Below are 8,634 nucleotides of genomic sequence, written 5' to 3' on the forward strand. Positions count from 1 at the left end.
TGGGTATTTATCCCTACCACTTGACCAAAGTGACTCTTCTCGAGGCCACGTCTTGGCCTTTGCTTAAGCCACTGGTTGGTCTCAGTCCTTTACTCATCTTTAATTAGCATGTGACACAGGTAACATGTTCCTTCTTAAAATAATTCTCCACCTGCCTTTTCGGGTTGTCCTTCCTGGATATTCTTCCAAATGCCAGAGTGCCTTTGGCTTCTCCTCTGACCTCTTTGCTATGTAAACTTTCTCCCGAGGTGACCTCATCCAATTTATGGCTTTCTGATTCATCCGTATACTAATGACTTTCATATTTACAAGTTCAGTCCTGAACTCTCTGTTGAATTCCAGACCTTTGGAATACCTGCCTACTTGACATTTCTACTTGAAGTCTAATAGGCATGTCAAAGCCAACATGACTCAAAGAGAGCTGTTCCTTTTCACAAAAAATCTGCCCCTCCCAACAAAACAAAAAAACAGGCTGTCCCCAACTCAGACATCCTGGCCGACCTCTCTGTCTCAACTCGTGCCTCCTTATGGTCCACCCTTCACACAGCAACCATCTCATGAAACAGCAGTTGCGCAAATGCAAAGTCATTCTTGACTCCACACTTTCCTGCACCACCTCCCATACCCAATCCATCATTAGTTTTATTGATGAGTCATCGAAAATGGTTCAAGAATATGTCCTCTTCTATCTTCACTGCTACCAGTGAACTAAAATTAGTTCCCCTGGATTACAGCAGTAGCTTTCCAACTGGTATCTTTTTGGCCCCTCAGTTTATTTGCCACAGAGCAGCCAGAGTGATGTTTTTAAAACATAAACCCAGTTATGACATTTCCATTGAATACCCCAATGATTTCCCATCAAACTAAAATTAAAATTCCTTACCCTAGCCTTAAAATCTCTACATGATCTAGTCCTGGACTAATTCTCCATTCTCATCTCCACCAATCACTCCCTGGGCTCCAGTGTTACTGACTTTCTTTCTCTCCTTAGGGCCTTTTCATTTTCCTGGAATGCCCTTTCTCTTCCTCTTCATATGGCTGGTTTGTACTTGTCTTTTAGGTCTTAGCTTAAATGATGCCTCTTCTGAGAGTTCACCTGTGGTAGTCAGGGCTCAGGCTAAGCTGCTATAACAATGAGATCCCAAAATACAGATACTCAAAAAAGATTAAAGTTTATGTCGCTCTCACATAACAATCTAGAACTAGGCGGTGGTTCAGGGTGGGCACCTTTGCTCCATGAGGTCATCCAGGGACCCAGATTCCTTCTAATTTGCTGTTCTACCATACCATGTGGTTTTAATTCACATGACTGAAGCAAGCTCACATATGTCCACATTCCATCTAGGAAGAAGGGGAAAAAGAGAAAGTGAAGTAAAAGCAATTTCCTTATTTAAAACGAACAAACAAACAAACAAAAAAAAACAGATCTAGAAATTGTAGAATCACTTCTGCTCACGTGGTCACATGTTCACACCTAGCTGCAATGGGAGGCAGATTTGGAGAGACAAAGCAAAATTCTCCTCCATGAAAAACACTAGATATAGGACATAAAGCGCTCCAGAACAGTAGTTCCAGGGTTCTGCCAGCTGGGCAGGGACTTCTACACCCATAGTGAGTGTATATTTAGAGAAACGGAAGGACCGCGTTCAAGACGGGTAGGTGTTCATCCTGGAACATCACTTGGGAATGGGCAACTGGAGTCAGTGGACGGCACAGTGGGGAGTAGCCTTCCACTCCCTGGGCACCCCCCTCACTACCTGGTGTGGGCGATAACCATTTACAGACACGCAAACGAGCCCCTGTGCTAGGGACCAGAGGTTGGAGCAGGCAGATAAACGCGGAAAGGGCAGCTTTCCATGCCCCATGCAGCCATCTTTACATCTGGCTGGGAGACAAACCTTCACAGCCCTGCGGCTGAGAGCTTCCTGGAGAGAATTCAGGATTCGGCAGGCTTGTGATGGCATCCACCCTTCTTCATGGAAGTCAATGATATGCACAGCCTAGAGGCAGGAGTGCCACATAGAAGTGCCAGGAGCTCTCCCCAATTCCAGGGACTTGTGGGCCCATGGCAGAGCTGAAAGGTGAGAAGTGCAGCCATGCAGTCCCAGAGTACTCCACCTGCAGCCCTGGGAATGGCCGGGAACACTGCATCCTGGAGTGGACTCCCTGCCAAACCACACAGGGCACATCTCACACCCATAGGGCTGGCAGTCCCCAGTACACGTGGAAAATTGGTGCACTGATAGGACCTCCACATGGTTTGATCCCCTCTCAGTGCATAGACAAAGTTGGGAGACCTTGTCTATGAGGGTAAGAGGTGGCTCAGGAGTGCCATCTGTTGGTAGGTCAGGAAAACTGCATTGCACCAAGCTGTAGCTCTGCCAAATTATAGGTAAATGTTCAAATTATCCTGACTATCCTAAAAGAACCCTATCAAGATAAGCAACTGCAAAGAGGCCAAAAACAACAGAAAATTATAAAAGAGATGAAGAAACCAGACAATATGGATAACCCAAATATCCAAATTAAAAAACCAGAAGACACACAGAACTTGAAGCAATTAATCAAAGAAGTGCACACAAACATCAATATTGTGGCTCAGGATTCAAAAGACATGAAGAAGAACCTAGAAGAGCATAAAGAAGAATGTGCAAGAGTAAATGAAAAAAATAGCAGATCTTCTGGAAAGAAAAGATACTGTTGATCAAATTAAAAAGATTCTTGAGACACATAACATCAGATTTGAAGAGGTAGAGGAATGAATTAGTGAACTCAAAGATATGGTGATGTAAAGTGAAAGCACAAAAGAACAAATGGTGAAAAAAATGAAAAATTTGAAATGGATATCAGGGAAACGATGGACTACACGAAGTGCGCAAATATAAGAATCATTGGTGTTCCCGAAGGGGAAGAGAATGAAAAAGGTCTAGGAAGAGTATTTGTAGACATTTTTGGGGAAAACATCCCAAACTTTCCAAAATGACACGAATATGCCAATCAAAGGTGCCCAATGAACTGCAAATAGAATAAATCCAAATAAACCCACTCCAGGACATATCCTGATCAGATTGTCATATGCTGAAGTGAAAGAGTAAACTCTGAAAGCAGCAAGGGAGAAGTGATTCACCACATGCAAGGGAAACAACATAAGATTAAGTAGTGACTACATAGCGGGCATCATGGACTTGAGAAGTCAGTGGTATGACATATTTAAAATTCTGAAAGGGAAAAACCAACCAAGAATTCTTTATCCAGCAAAGCTCTCCTACAAAATTGAGGGAGAGCTTAAATTTTCACAGACAAACAAATGCTGAGAGAATGCATTAACAAGAGGCCTGCCATATGAGAAATACTAAAGGGAGCTCTACTGGCTGCGAAAAAAAGAAAGGAGAGAGAGTTCTGGAGAAGGGCACAGGACTGAAGAATTTTAGTAAGGGGAACTTAAAGGAAATAGAGAGAGGGGAAAAATACATCTGCTAAATAAAAACCGAAGGATAAGATGGCTGATTCAAGAACTGCCTTCACAGTAATAACATTGAATGTGAATGGATTCAATTCCCCAATTAAAAGATATAGATTGGCAGGATGGATTAAAAAATATGAATGAACCATCAATACGTTGTTTACAAGAGAGTCATCTTAGACACAGTGACACAAAGAGATTGAAAGTGAAAGGATGGAAAAAAATATTCTATGTAAGCTAAAGCCAAAAGAAAGCAGGGGTAGCAATAAGAACTTCAGATAAAATAGACTTTAAAGCAAGGAAGTCATAAGAGACAAAGGAGGACACTATATACTAATAAAAGGGACAATTCACCAAGAAGAAATAACAATTGTAAATGTTTATGCACCCAATCAAGGTGCTCCAAAGCACATGAAAAAACATTGGCAAAACTGAAGGGAGCAATAGATGTTTCCACAATAATTGTGGAAGACTTCAATATACCACTCTCTTTTATAGATAGATCAACCACACAGAGGGGCAATAAGGAAATCGAGATCCTAAACTATGTGATGAATGAATTAGACTTAATAGACATATAGAGAACATTATATCCCAAATTACCAGGATATACATTCTTCTCTAGTGCTCATAGAACTTTCTCCAAGATAGATTATATGCTGGGGCATAAAACAAAACCTTAATAAATTTAAAAAGATTGAAATTATTCAAAGCAAATTCTCTGACCACAATGGAATGCAACTATAATTCAATAACCAATGAAGATCTAGAACATTCACAAATATCTGGAGATTAAACAACACATTCCTAAAGAGTCAGTGAGTCAAAGAAGAAATTGCAAGAGAAATTGCTAAGTTTCTAGAGATGAATGAAAATGAGAACACGACATATCAAAACTTATGGGATGGAGCAAAGGCAGTATTGAGGGGGAAATTTATAGCTCTAAATGCGCACATTAAAAAGGAAGAAAGAGCTAAAATCAAAGAACTAATGGAACAAGTGAAGAAACTAGAAAATGATCAGCAAACTAATACTAAAATAAGTAGAAGAGAAGAAATAACAAGGATTAAAGCAGAAATAAATGACATGGAGAACAAACAAACAAACAAAAAACAATAGAATAAATAAAACCAAAAGTTGGTTCTTTGAGAAGATCAACAAATTACATAACTTTATTAAAAGAAATAGAAGGGGACCTAAAGAGATGGAAAGGTATTCCATGTTCATTGATAGAAATCATTAAGATGTCAGTCCTACCCAAATTCATCTAGAGATTCAATGCAATTCCAATGAAAATTCCAACAATCAACTTTGCAGGTTTGGAAAAGCTAGTTATAAAATTTATTTGGAAAGGAAATGTGCCTCAAATTGCTAAAAAACAGTCTAAAAAACAAAAACAAAGTGGGAGGACTTACACTTTCTGACTTTGAAGCTTACTATAAAGCCACAGTGGTAAAACAGCATGGCATTGGCACAAAGATAGACATATTGATCAATGGAATCAAGTTGAGAATTCGGAAATAGACTCCCAGATCTACAGTCAACTGTTTTTTGATAGGGCCCCCAAATCCACTCAACTGGAATGTAACAGTCTCTTCAACAGATGGGGCTGGGAGAACTGGATATCCATATCCAAAAGAATGGAACTCAAAGTGAATCAAAGACCTCAATATAAAAGATAGTACCATAAAACTCCTAGAAGGAAATGTAGGGAAACATCTTCAGGATCTAGTATTAGGAGGTCACTTCTTAGACCTCACACCCAAAGCACAAGCAGCAAAATAAAAAATAGATAAATGGGAACTCCTCAAACTCAAAAGCTTCTGTACTTCAAAGGAATTTGTCAAAAAGGTAAAGAGGCAGTCAACTCAATGGGAGAAAATATTTGGAAACCATGTATCTGATAAGAGACTGATATGTTGCATATATAAAGACATCTTACAACTCAATGACAATAGTACAAATAGTCCAATTACAAAATTGGCAAAAAATATGAAAAGACATTTCTCTGAAGAGGAAATACAAATGGCTAAAAGTCACATGAAAAAATGTTCATCTTCACTAGCTATTAGGGAGATGCAAATCAAGGCCACAATGAGATATCTCACACCAGCAAGAATGGCTGCCATTAAGCAAACAGGAAATTACAAATGCTGGAGAGGATGTGGAGAAAATGGAACTCTTATTTATTGCTGGTGGGACTGTATAATGGTATAGCCACTCTGGAAAACAATTTGAAGGTTCCTCAGAAAACTAGATATTGAGTTACCCTATGTTCCAGCAATTTTACTTCTTGGTATATACCCAGAATATCTGAAAACAGTGACCTGAACAGATATTTGCACACCAATGTTCATAGCAGCATTGTTCATAATTGCCAAGAGATGGAAATAATCCAAATGTCCTTCAACAGGTGAGTAGATAAATCAAATGTGGTATATGCACATGTGCTGGTTTCTATATATTATGTCCCCCAGAAAAAAACCATATTCTTTAATGCAATCTTTTAGGGATAGATGTATTATTGTTGAATAAGTTGGAACATTTGAATTAGGTTGTTTCCATGGAGATGGATAATTTCCACAGAGGCGTGGCCCCACCCATTCAGCATGGGCCTTGATTAGTTCACTGGAGCCCTATAAAAGCTCAGACAGAAGGAGCTCACAGCTAGCTGCAGCTGAGAGACACATTTTGAAGATGGCCATTGGAAGCTGACACTGACGTTTTGGGGAATGCCATTTTGAAATGCAACCTGGGAGCAAGAGGCCAATAGACTTTCTCCAGTGAAGGTATCCGATTGTTGATGTCTTGCTTTGGACACTTTATGGCTTTAAGACTGTAAGTTTGTAACCAAATAAATTCCCTTTATAAAAGCCAATCCATTTCTGGTATTTTGCATTCCAGCTGCATTAGCAAACTGGAACAACACACAATGGTATACTATGCAGCAGTAAGAAGGAATGAAGTCGTGAAACATATGACAACATGGATGAACCTTGAAGACAAAATGCTGAGTGAAATAAGCCAGACACAAAAGGAGAGATATTGTATGCTACCACTAGTATGAACTCTGTGAAAAATGTAGAATAAGTGTCCTATATTGTAGAATATAGGGGACCAAGAGATAGAAAGAAGCTAGTGAAGGGGGAGCAATAATCTAACATGTACAGATATGATAATGAGGGTGATCTTAAGGGTATGGGAATGGTCAGGTGTGACTATGGTTCATTAATAGGATTATAAGTATCAGTGATGCATTGAAGGTGGACATGTTTGTAAATGGTTGTTTAAAGGCACATAACCCACAGAGTAGCACCACAAACCTAAATAAGTGTCAGCATGATATATTTATAAGGTATGATACTGGTGCAGAGAGTTAACAACAGAGTGGTATGGAAAAACTACCCATTATGTATTAATGATTATAGTTAATAGGAATATCTTACCACTTCTACACTAATACTATGGTTGAATAATTAGAAGCTGATAAGAGGTCTGGAATGTATTATGTTATGGTAATTGTTCAAAGTTGAGAGTGATGATGATTGTACAACAAAGTGAAGATAATGTAAGAAGTTGACCATTTATCTTGGGATAGAATATAGATTAAGTGAAGTTAGGAACCCTCTACTTAATAAGTCAAACCCTTGATTTGGACTCTTGTGAAATTTAGGGTTGTAAATAGGAGGCTGAGCCCTCCTATAATGATGCCTAAGAGGTGCCTCCAGGGAACCTCTTTTGTTGCTCAGATGTGGCCTTTCTCTCTTTACGCCCATCTTGGCAAATAACCTTCACCCCATGAGGGACATGACTCCCAGGGGAATGAATCTCCCTGGCAACATGGTACATGACTCCCAGGAGTGAGCCTGGCCCTGGCAGTGAGGGATTGAAAATGCCTACTTGACCAAAAGAGAGAAAAAACAAAGATACCAAGTTGAAGTCACAGTGACTGACAGATCCAAATAGATTTGAGAGGCTATCCTCAAGGTTTCTCTTAAGCAAGCTCCAGCTAAACATTTCAAATGACCTCAGTAAGCAACGCCTTTACCAAAAGTAGTTCCCAAACACCTAGGTCCCTACCTGAGATTCTATGAAAGATTCACTCACTAAGTTTTATCTTTCAAAAACTTAAATCCACCAGAGCATTCCTATACCAGACAAGTCCTAAATCCCAGAAGCAACAGCCTCTTTAAGACCAACAATCAGATGCAGCCCTCTTCCCCATACTGTTGACAACCCTTTAATATGAATAAGTTAGGGTGCTCACTGCTTAGACACCCCTGAAGATGGAGAAAGAGATTGAGAGGGGTACCAACAAACAAGATAAGATTGAACAAAGGTCTATGAATGCTGAAACCTTATATAATTATATATATATTTTGGATTCTGGGGTGTTGGAATGACTAGAAGGAGGTAAACAACATGGTGGAACTGAAGCCTATAGTATCCTTTGGGATTTGGTCTATAGCTGCTCATTGAATTGTGCCTTGAAGGTCTTCACCTTTCTGTATATACCTTGTATTGCCTAACAGGAAAGGGACTGAGACTGTGGAACTGTAACCCATAACAATTTTTGAATTTACCTATATAATTGCTTGTGAGCTGTACATGGATGTTTGATACATTTCTGTATGTATGTTATATTTTACAATAATGGAAATGGCTGAAATTGTGGTGACCCACGGCATTCTTTGAAATTTGCTCTTTAACAACTTGTGAAATCATACTTTGAAAGTTAGCACTGATAAGTATAAATGTTAAAGTTCACACACACACAAAAAAACCACAACAATACAGGGAGTTCTATTACTAAAAGGAAGGAGGGAGAGAATAGAAATGGGGTAACAATCTGATGTCCTGCCAAACCTTTCCTTACCACCTAAACTACAGCAGCCAGCAAACCACTCCCTAGCATACCATTCTGTTTTAATTTTCTGTATAATTCTTATTACTCTCTTATATTTAGTCCCTTTCACCCTCAATTACATTTTTTAAATTTTATTTTGAAATAAATTCAAAGTTATAGGAACAGTTGCAAAAACAATACTAACCCCATACAAAGAATTCCATCATACCCTGACCCCCCTCCCCTGATAGCTCAATCCACCAACCTTAACATGCTATCACATTGCTATTCTTTCCCTCCCTCCCTGCCTATCTATCATCCATCA

This window comes from Choloepus didactylus, chromosome 7, assembly GCF_015220235.1.
Source record: "Choloepus didactylus isolate mChoDid1 chromosome 7, mChoDid1.pri, whole genome shotgun sequence".
Taxonomy (NCBI): Eukaryota; Metazoa; Chordata; class Mammalia; order Pilosa; family Megalonychidae; genus Choloepus; species Choloepus didactylus.